At 38.0% G+C, this 12,175-nt stretch overlaps 1 pseudogene; it reads left to right on the top strand.

Annotated features, from left to right (window-relative positions):
• The first annotated feature begins 336 nt into the window (after window positions 1–336).
• Window positions 337–12,175, top strand: part of LOC101566657 — a 37,357-nt pseudogene continuing 25,518 nt past the window's right edge.

Here is a 12,175-nt window from a genome sequence, read left to right as displayed (position 1 = left end):
TTCAGGGCCAGCGAGGTAGCGCGGCAGTCTAAAGCGCCTGCTTAGGCAAGGCCCAGACCGCAGTGGGATCCCCGGCTGGCACCACGCACTGCGCCAGCCCGAGGCGGAGCCGGCCAGAAAAAAAAAAGATGAATATTTCAAATGTTATTAAACATATGGGTCAGGAGTGTTATGACCAATGGTTGAGCATAACTAAGGAAATATTTAGGACGAAATGACCTTTTTGCTCATTACATATTCGGAGTTATAAGGTTCACGCTCACAGTCTTAGGCCAGCTCGCTTGATGCAATCCAGTCAGAGTGCTACTTACTGTCTGAGAGCTTATGCGGTCAGTGATGACCGAGCGCGCCAGTGAGGCCGCACAGACAGCTCTCCCTCAAAAGCGGAGTCAGTCTGGGGCAGATCGTTCTGATGACCTTTGCCGCGAGTGTTGGTCCCGCACTGCTCTAGGTTATAACTTCTTTATTTTTATTTTTTATTTTAGGGAAGGGTCTACAGGGTGTTCAGGGTCTTACCACTGGATTGGACTCATAGTGATGCGCCTGTTTACAGCCTCCCGAGAGCTGGGATTACAGGCGCGCCACCACGCCCAGGCTCAATTTGCTGTCTCAGCTCGCCCGGGGGCAGGGCCAGCACGGCAGGCCTGGGGATCGAACCCGCGACCCCGTGACCCCTGCATCTGCTTGCAGGCACTTTAATCCGCTGAGCTATTTGGCAGGCCCTGTAGGAGATAATTATGAAAATTCCAAGTGAGAAAGATAGTGGAAAAATTAGAGAAGTCAACAGAAGGAGGTGGATGGCTTGTCTTGTTATAATTCTCTAATTTAAAATATCCTAGCAATGTTGAGAAGTACGAAACCTAAAATATACTGAAAATTACCCAAGCTTCCTTCACATTTTTATTAATGTATCTAGCACTTTAGGGTTTATACTATACAATCCTAAAAAATTGTACCTAAAGGAACTCTACAGTAGATTACATCGTACAAATTGGCTTTTTCAAGTTATATTGCCTTGAATTATAAAGAATGAAACAATATTTATCAGTCATTCATTAAAGAATGTAATTATACATGAAGCTAGTCCGCATAGAATGTAATGAAATGCTATGGATAGGTTAATTAGCTGGCAATTATATTTAATAGTATGTTTTAGAAACTCAAGATCTTTGCTATACCAAAAATAATACTTTAATGACAGATATTCATGCTATACATTATGAGTATTTATTAATATCCAGTTGCTATCTGGAGGGCATTTGATAAGTGAATAATTAGTGTAATGTGATTACTGAAGTAAAAATTAATAAAAGTTCCTTTAAAGTAATGAGTGAAGCCTCCAAAATAAATTTAATAAAGGTTTAATATTTCAGTAAGAAGAATGTATGTGTACAAATGGCAAAATGCAGTCTTACTAGTAGTTGCTAGACCATGAAAAATTTGTGCAATGTGTATTCTTTGCTATGTGTTCAATGTTTCAGAAACTCTACAATTAAATTGACAATTGGGGAATTCTATTGGAAACTTCTTTTATATGTTTTTCTCTACATCCTCCAATTTTTACATGTTGATGTGAAAAATGCTCTACATGTTAACCCAACTACACAGCAAATCCCTACGTGTGTCTGTGCCAGGCACTTTTTAGTATTACCGAGGTTACAGTAAAATAGAGTCACCTGACAAGCAGTATTTTAAACAAAGAGCACATCCTACCTGACACCCATTAAGGAAGGAGATAAATGGTCCAGTTTGAATTCACTTTTTTTCCATGTTTAGGCTTCATAATTTTCTCTCTATAAATATTGATGAGCATACAGCAAAATGAATGGTTGTGGAATATAAAAATTCATATCAAAATGCTTCCTAATCATTAAACAATGTAGTATATGGATGTTTAGATATATTAATATCCTTAACTATTTTTCCAAGTTGTTTTATCTTTAATAACCCAGCAATAATTCAAAAGTGTTTCCTCTAACGGGGATGCCAGCTTCCCTGGCGCACGCTGCGCTATCAAAGGCAATGACGACACAGGCCTCCAAAGACCCTGATTCTAAGAAGCCTTCTGGGCTCACCGACTGACGGCTGGCCTCGCAGCCTGGAAGGGCAGCAGGAGGCAGGCGGCCGGGTCCTGGGCGCCGTGAAGCGCTTCTCCACGGGATTCGGTGCCACGAGGCTTCGTGGTCGGGGCAGAACCAGCAGGACGGGCTGCGCGTGTCAGCTGTCCCATCGGGTCAAATTGCTTCAGCGTAAACTTCCTGCTCGTTCAGGTAATATTGGGGAAACATGCCCACGCTGCGCTATCACTCCTAGATATCCTTAATTATTGATAGGGATTGGGATGAAGAGGAATAACAAGTCTTCTCCTGGGATTATCGCACTTGTGATACTTTAGAAGAAAGCGTGATTAAAACTGTCACTTGATAAATCAAAGTAAATTTTGATTTACTTGTGATCACAAAGGAAATATAGAGTTGTTGGTTACTTTTGGTGAATGCTGATTAATATGACCAATGAAAAGTTTTCATTTTTAATATAATATTTTATAGTTGTCATGTTTCAGAGTCTTGATCTTTGTTATTGCTTAGCATATTTTATAAACACTTAATTTATCTACATTTTATGGATTACAGTATGACAATTTTATGCATGTTTAAAATAAAGATCATTGACTCTCCCCATTATTTTGTCTTTTTGTCTCTTGTAGCTAATATTGAAATACAACGTAGGGCATTTTGGACTACATTCATCCACTGTTCTGTGGAAAGCCAGAACTTATTCCTCTTCTGTTATTGTGTTTAAGGACCAACTTTCTTTTCTGCTGTGGGGGAGAAGGGAACACAGTCTAGAGCAAAGAGGATTTTGAAAGCAGTGCAAGCCAATCAGTTATTGAGAGATATGTGTCACCATACATTTACCCAAATTCCTAGAATGTACCAAGTTAAGAAAGTACATTCAAGAATAAAATTTTAAGTACAAAATCTAGAATAAAAATATAGATGTTTGGCAAATACAATGTGTTGATAAAAGCTAAAAAGTATTACAAAGCTGTATAATGTTGACAATGAAGAGGGTGTACGTTTTATTTTGAAACTAATACTTATCTAAAACAATTTTTTGAGCTTAACATCACAGTCTGTCTGAATATCAAATGCCTTTGATATGTCATGGAACAGGTATTTTCCATCAATCACTGATAAGCTAAATTTCAATCCCTATAGAATATGAAAAAATAGTAAAAAAATAGAAATAAATAATTACATGTTTTTACACAGAAATTTAGAAATCTTACTGCCTATGTTATAGGGTAATAATATGATTAAGTTTCTCTTCTGAAAAGCTAACAACTTAAGTTTGCAAACCAAAAAATTAGAGAAAAAGAAGAACTACAAGGGTAGTCAACGTTGTGGCCCTAGTCCTTCAAGATCAATGAGGACTCAGGACATAGGAGAGCCTGTACTGTAACATCCTGTAACTCAGTGGTGTCCCAAATTTTCTGATCAAGGAGATTATGGGGCCAAAGAGGAAAGTGATCAATGATGTAGAGTGTGCCTAAGGAGAGTCACATGGAGAGAAAACATGCTCTTAGGCTTTCACAGAGAGCAAATCGGTCAAGCAATGGCCGTGACTCATCCACATGGCTGACACTGACAAAGGATCTACAAACTGCTGTACAGGGTTTCAGGGTAAATCCTGAGGGGATTTAACTGACTTTGACAGATACAAAAGTTGTATTTCTTGTTATATAGGTCTTGCTTTATCTTGGTCTTAACCATCCAGCAGAAAAGTATAGACACGAGGCATAAAACTTAAGGCCATATTAATATGCTGAGCTGTAAAAGGCTCAAGTCAACAACTTCTGACTTTGGCAGTCCTGCAGATAATCTACTACTATTATGGACTACTAGACTATATTAGATTATTTTGCTGAATTTATGCACCTACAATATTTGAATGGCAGTGGAATAACCATCTCTGACAAAACTAACAAAAAAGGGAGATATAAATGAGGGACCATTTTGTAGTGAAATATATATATATGCCTGTATATATGAAATAGGCTAGATATACAGCTACTTTCTCTTAGTTCACTGAGAAGAAAGTTTTGTACTAATAGTGTTTAGACAAGATATCATGTCCGCATCTTGTACTATGAATAACTACCATGAAGACAATATACAATGTGTTAATTATTGTAACTGTCCTACTAACATGTTTTGAAACTGTCTCATCACTATTTCTTTCTCAATAAAATTTTAAAAAATTGAAAAGTAAAACAATTTTTAAAGAGCAAGATGAGCAAGAGGACAATGTTGCGAGTACTTTCCACACTAGTTCTAAGCTAGTGTTCTCACAGGCTTCCTTGTTTAAGTATAAACATTACCTTGGAAAGCTAGTGTCTCTGCAGTAAAATGATTTAATGAATGTGAATTTAAATATTCTTTTGTTTTGCATAAATAGTACATATCATTCAACTACCCTCACAGTTCAGAGGAAAACATGGAATTTTTATATTTTTTCACACTATATTTTTCTATTCAGTAAACAAACAAAGATCACCAAGGTACATAACAATAGTACTTTAAAAGATGATTCTTAACTGTGTCTGACCACCAAACTTGTTACAAGTTGGAAAAAGGAATTTCTCTTGAAGCCATAGTTACATGCTGCAATTAAATAAATTGCTTCTTTTTACTTATTCATATTAAGTGCTCTCATTAACTGGATTAAGCATCCATTATCTAAAGTGCTATTGTGAAGTTGCAGAAATCACAATTTAATTTTTAATTGATAAGATTTAGACATGATACAAAGTAGACAATTTTTCATGCTTAAAATATGCCTTATAAAGCATCATCAATATCCATTAAAATTTGTATCATTTTCTTTGAGTGCTGTTCTGAATGTTGAAAAATGATTTATGCACAAGCACACAGCTGCCTCTCACGTCAGCAGTGTGACTTTAAGTACATTTAAGACATGCGGCTTGCAGACCAGAGACAATCTCGAGCGCTTACAAGCACACAAAAGATGCGAGTGAATGTGTGTGCTTTGTTTACTCTCCTTGTACAGTGTGTGTAAAGTTACTTTCAAAGGAATTTAGAAGTAGAAAAACAGTAAATTAAGTTCTAAAATACAAATACAGTTGTGCAAAAAATACATATTCGTATCTTCAAAATAGTAACAAAATCCAAATTTACTTTTTGATCTTTCTTTTCTTTATGATCTTTTAATAATCGCAATTTTATTTCTATAGTAGTACTGATGGAAAATATTTTTATATTTTAATGTTTTTCTGTATTTTAAGGAAGGGTCTACAGGGTGTTCAGGGTCTAACTACTAGATCGGACTAGTAGTGATTATCCTGATTACAACCTCCCAAGTGCTGGGATTACAGGCACACACCACCATGCCCAGTTTCAATTGCTGTCTCACAGCTCCCCAGGGATGGGGCTGACACTGCAGGCCTGGGGTTTGAACCCCGGCCCCTGCACCTGCTTGCAGGTGCTTTAATCCGCTGAGATATTTGGCCAGCCCATATATTTTAATTTACTTCTTAAAATCTAAACAATACATTGTCTCTCAAGGGAATGTATTTCTTGGGGCCAAATAATTTTTGTATTAATTTTTACAGATGTCATACATGATAAGTTACTTTATAAAATACAAAATACCTATAATTCATCTATTGTCATGTTAAGAGGAAAAATTTCTTTACATAATACACAATAATTATGTAATATTTTGTTTCTCTAGATACTATTTTCCTTGTTCAATGTAACTTCATAAAAAGCAAACTCAGTATTTTGAGGTGACTATAATTTAATACAAAAATGTTTTATTTAACTGTTCCATAATCACTGAGAAAAATCCAACACTGAGAAATAATTTAGCACCATGAAATCAAATAACTTTGTTGTAGGCAGCCAAACTAGATAGAAATATTCCAAGGAGTCAGACAGGGCCAGGGCCTCAAGGAGACAACGTAGAAGACAGGGTGACTCTGCAGCTTTGGAACTGAAAGACCCTCCCGCCATGGGCCAGACCTCATGAAAAAGGAGTAAACAAAGGCAGCCACACACCTCCCTAGGGCTGGGCATCCGGGCCTGATATTCTAAATAGGTATCAATCACCCTGAAAGAACCCAAAGGAGTCATTTACCCAGCCCTCGACCAGAAGAGTCCAGGTTACATATCCAGGCCCACTTGCTGTGTGACTCGCTTCCCCATTCAGTACTGGCTTTAACCAATTTTTCCTGAGCAATGGTGCTTGTAATTTCATTGGTTGACCAGTTTTGTCCCACCTCATGCCCACCTAAGCGAGTTCCCATGTTCCCCACCTTAGACTTGTCCCACCGCATGATTTTCCCCTATAAATATTCCTGGTAGGGACAGCTTTCTGGAGCAACCCTCTCAGCCCTCCTTCTTTCCTTCTCTAGGAAAGGAGCTTCCTTTCCCCCCAGTAAATATATTCTGCTCTTAACCTCCATTTGATCCTAAAATTTATTCTTTGGTTTTGGAGAAAAGGAACTCATCCCAGGTACCTTTCAGGTTGGGAGTCTCATTCCCTATATCAACATGATGAATTTCTTGTTCTTTTTAGCTATACAAAAAAAGTATACTCGCAATGCTAATTTTTCTAACATATTTTATTTTATCCATTTATCACTCTTTCATCATGTTTCTTTTCCTTTCCTCCGTTCTCCTCCACTTCCCTAATTCCCCTTACCGTTTGAACAATCTGTCCCTGTCTCATAGTACCTATCACGCATTTTGATCCTCACTTACACTCTCGGTTTCGCACCCTAGAGAGCCAATGCAGTATCTACACCTGTGCATCTAATTTATTACAGTTACCAGCATGGTCTCAAGGTCCATCCATGTAGCTACAAATGCCCCAAGTTCATCCTTCCTTGTGGCAGAGTAGTGCTCATTGCATATTTAAAGAAAATGCACATATTTTATTCATTTATCAGTTAATAGGCATTTGCATTGTTTGCAAGATTTAGATATTACAAACCATGATGCTACAAACATGGGTACACATATATAAATGAGGTGCAATGGCTTTATTTTGAGATATCTAGAAAACAAGAGCTGGGTCAAATGGAATCTCTAGATCTAGTTTTTTTTGATAAATCTCCACACTGATTTCCACAGAGGTTGAGCCTCTCTACATTCCTGCAAAACTGAGAAAGCGTTCATTTTTCACCACAGCACCACCAATATTTGATATTGGTTGATTTCTTCCATTATTTCTGAAGTGAGCTGGAATCTCAGAGTTGTATTAATTCACATCTCTTGAATGCTCAGTGGTGTTCACCAATTTTTTATGTGTTTATTCTTATTGTATTTGCATTCATCTCAGCTACCCATTTCTGGAATAAGTCCTTGAATTTGAGCGGTCTGAGGGTTACTATTATTATTGTTATTGTTATTATTGATATGTCCTAGATATTTCTTCCTTTTCTGAGGAAAAACTGGCTAAATTTTCTCCCACTCTGTGGGCTGTCTTTGCAATTTTTGGTGACTACTTTTGCTGAGAAAATCATTTTAATAAGACGAGATCCCAGTGGTACATTCTTTGCAGTAGTTTCCACGCAATGCAGGACTTTACCTACACTTATACCTTTAAGAGTTCTACCTATTCTCTCTTCTAGAAGGTTGTTTCTATTAATACTTAAAATTTTTTGTCCATTTTGATTTTAATTTAGTGCATAGTTGGAAATGTCATTCTAGCTTTAGACTTCTATATGTGGAAAGCCAGCTTTTGCAGCATTATTTATTGAAGAGATTATCCTTCTTCTGGTGAGTATGTTTGCTCTCTGTCAAAGATGAAGCAGCTGAGGGTGGTCAGAGCCATCTCCTTGTCTTCTACTCTGTTCCCCGATCCTTGTGTCCGGTCTTCCTTTCCCAGCATCATGCTGCTCTCATCATAGCGTCTCGGTACTGGAGTTTCAGGTCGGGGAGAGTGACGCCCTTATCTTGCATTTGTTGATCAGAATTGGTTTCTTGTTCTAGATCTCTTCTGATTCCAAATGAATTCCACCATATATGAAATGTATTATTTTCCGTAATTTTGATCAAAGGCAAAATAATGACAATTTAACAACCTAGTTGTATTATTCTCCTTTCTTTCTCAATATTTTTAATTTTTTTAAAATCATAAATCCATAGATATCTCTGTAACTGTATCGAGCACGATAGTAATAGAGCCGAGGAGATGGCTCGGCAGCATAAGTACCTGCCTGGTAAGTTCAAGGTACTGAGTTAGATTCTCTGATACCATAAAAGTAAATAAATAAATAAACAGAGAGAGAGAGAGAGAGAGAGAGAGAGAGAGAGAGAGAACAATAGCAATAGAACACTTAACTCTCATTCTTTCTAAAATGAATTAAGCAAAAATAAATGGTATAATTCATACTGATACTAATAAAGAGATAGATAGATGATAGATAGATAGATAGATAGATAGATAGATAGATAGATGATAGATAGATAGATGACATGTTAAGATATTTTTCTGGTCAAGTCTCAGGAAAATTTGAAGCACCTATCGATGCTTGAGTCTTTTATTTCACTAAGAAAAAAAGTGTTAATTACCAAAAACGGTTACTCATCTTCACATTATAATTTTAATAAGTGTATCTAACTTCATGGTAAGATATTCAAACCTGAGTACATTACCATCTTAAATTTCCACTTGCTTCCTATTTAATTCACATGTTCAGACAATTTAATGACTTATTGCAAATTCTGCTTGAAAGCAATGTCTTCAGCCATGAGGGAAACGCAAATCAGAATTACATCAGGTTCCATTCAATCCAGACTGAATGGCTCAAGTCAAGTACACTGAAAATAAATGGTAGCAGGACGCTAGCAAGAAGCCCACATACGCTACCAGTGGGAATGGACAGAGGTAGGTCAGTGCTTGCATCTCCTGGGGGGTTTCTCAGAAACTGGAAATAGAACTAACGACCGCATATCACTATCTCGCTCCTCTATATATAACCGGAAGAATCAAGGCATATAACACAGGCAGCCACATACCCATGCTTTTTGTTTCACAATCCACAGAAGCCAAGCTATGGGATTAGGGGTCCATCAGAAGATTACTGGACACAGAAACTGAGATTCATAGTTATAATGGAGTGTCACTCAACAATAAAAAGCAACAAAATCATGTCATCTACAGAAAATATACAGAGCTGGAGATTATTATGTTAGGCAAAATAAACCAGATTTAGAAAGGTATCAAATATTTCTCCCATATGGAGAATCTAAGGGAGGGCTGGCCAGATAGCTCAGGAGATTAAAGCACCTGCTTAGAAAGGTACAGGGCCAGAGGTTTGATCTCTGGCTCACCATGCTGGCTCTGCCCCCAAGATGTGCTGAGACTGCAACCGAGATGGGCGTGGTGGTAGGTGCCTGTAATCCCAGCACTTGGGAGGCTGGACACAGGAGAGCCACTATGAGTCTGATCCGCATAGCGAGACCCTACAGACTCTGTACTAAACACATTAAAACAAAAGAAAAAAAGAAAAAATAAATTAAAAAAATAAAACAAAAGAAAAGAAAGCATTCCCTCAGCACAGTACGGCCACAGCCCATTCAGGCTGCCGTCTGTGGTGGACGGTGCATCTGAGCACCAGAGGAAAGCTCATCTCAGAATCTGTGAGAGAAACATGTGTAGGAATGGAAAGAACAGAGACAAGCTGCAATTCCTCCTCAGGTAGAATGCCTACATCCCCTGGACTTTCCTCTTCTAAATTCAGGGCAAGATGTTTAAATCTTTAGCCAGTTCCTTCCATGGATGTATTTGGTGACTGCTAAAAATTTTCAGTTTAGAAGTTCTAGACATACACGTGCTAATAAAAAGAAGCTTGCTTATTAAGGATTCCTAATCCATTGGCGTACAACAAAACTTGTGGGAACTCTCTTGGAGTAATACTAAAAGTTATTTTTTAACTTAATTGATTTATGTATTTTAACTCAAAATAAAATAAAACAATTTCTGTACATGTTAGAATTCTTTCTGTTTTCAAACTACATGTCAGTGTACACCTTGACAATGTCCCTACTGTAAAATAACTCTAGCTGTTCCTAAAAAGAATGTGCACTCAAAACTTCAAATGGTTTAGCGTGCAACCAAATATAATCTGTAAAGAAATCTCAGTGATGGATATTCACTTGCACACTTTTAAAATTCTTATTAGTACTTTGTTTACATTGTCAGTAACTTTAGAAAATGGTGTTTTTCTTATACTAACAGTAATTCATGGTTATTAAGTAAAGATAAAAATACAGTTTGATATCTACTGAAGAAACTGAATCAGAAATGCAGACTGAAAGGAATGAGATTGGGTACAAACTACAGATTGAACACAGTCACTAAAATATTAAAGGACCTTCCTAAGGGATCCGTTATAAGGCTACTTAGTATTAATTATTAATTTTGGATTATTATCTTGTACACATGAAGTAGAAGCAGATGCATGCACAACTCAGAAAATGCACAGCAAAGTGCTGAAACCCCTTCAAGTCTGCAGCTGCGCCGGGCTGTGGTGTGCTCCTGGCGTTCCCTCTGCGTCTGGCATCTGCGCTCTGCCTGAAGAAGTCCTGTACGCAGGAGCCGCAGCACTGGGCCAGTCTTCCTCGAGATGGTAGCTACGCCTGCATCACAGAGGGAATGCAAAACAGAGCAAGTTACCCCTGCGCACAGGAAAGCCAGCAACACGCCTGAGTGCTAGAAGATGCGAGCCAGCTTCCTAAAGAGGGCGGTCCTTGGATAGGCCTGGCTGTAGTGCGCTTATGCTGAGGGAGGACGGGGAAGACAGAACTCACTGGCTGGTAAGCAAGCCACACTCTGTATGTGTTGAAGAACCACGGGTCAAAATTTTTGAGAAACCAGACCCACTGAAAATGAAGATGAAATACAGAAAAGATGAAAGCAGGAAAATATTGTCCTACTTTTTTATTTTATAAAGAAAGCATAAAACAGTATTAAAACAGAAAAATTACAAATTACGTAGTGTTTCACTTACGAAGCAACATGAGTTTTACAGTATCTGCTGTGAGGCAGCCGTGCCAGTTATTCTTTACCAGATATGTGCGTGTGAGACTGGAAGAAGTGAAAAGAAAGACATATCCAAGAAGTTAAGAGGAACAGAAGGTGAAACAGTTTTTAAAAGGAGACCAAACAAATTAAGCCTGATCTGCTCCTTTCCACAGACCAGCAGAAATCCACAGTGTGGATGTCCAAACCATCCTGCTTACGTACACAGATAGATCTCGCTCCTGTCCTCCTCAGCTCAGTAACTCCTTTTGAATAAGTTCATCCCCTTTTCCCAGTATCTGCTGTACACGTGAAAACAACACGCTTTGTAGGGATAGGAGTCAGAAGCTTACTGTCCCGCTAGGAGGGAGCAAGGGACAAAGAGAAGAGCTTAAGGAAACTGGCCCCTTGTAATTCCCACAAGCTGGAGACCAGGTAACAGATTCCTGGAGGCAGCATCCCTGTGTGTTCTTTGTATCTTTAACTGGGACATTATCAACTAGTGTTGTGTAAACTCAGTTTGGTGAATACCAGATGGGGATGCAAATAGTTTGTCTACACCAAATTAGTTATGCACGTTCCTTAGCCTGTTTGTAGCCCTCAGTCAATGTGAGAAGTTTTGGCGGCTGGGGCTCACTTAGATGGAAATAAAGCCCAGTGAGACCTCTGAGGCTATTTTAATCCAGTCTTCCCATCATCTCCTTCAGCTCTGACCAGTGACATACAGCAGTGTAAGAACCTGAGAGTAAGAACCTGCAAGAGAAAATGAAATCTGTCTTACTTTTTAAATGTATAAGCCTAATCCCAGATCTGGATGACTGCCCCAAATGCATAGGACGGATATTCCAACTATTTAGCTAAAGCAGAAAAATTAAGGTGAAGTTTCAGATGCTACCAACAATAGTGTTTGCATTTTGAATCTAACAGATCACTACTTCTCTGAAATAAAGAAAACAAAATTTAGAGTCTGGAATCACTATAGTATTCAGAATATTTATTAAAAAACCTAATTATTCCTCAATAAAGAAAGCTAAAAATGTGACACAATCTTAGAAATAAATACTGTAACAAGGCCGATTGCTAGGAGTGTAATATTAAATCTTTTAAATTGAGCTGGCAA

This window comes from Octodon degus, unplaced genomic scaffold (assembly GCF_000260255.1).
Source record: "Octodon degus isolate 3935 unplaced genomic scaffold, OctDeg1.0 scaffold00237, whole genome shotgun sequence".
NCBI classification, from domain to species: Eukaryota; Metazoa; Chordata; class Mammalia; order Rodentia; family Octodontidae; genus Octodon; species Octodon degus.
The sequence above is the reverse complement of the archived record's forward strand: the minus strand, read 5'-3'. Positions and strand labels throughout refer to the sequence as shown.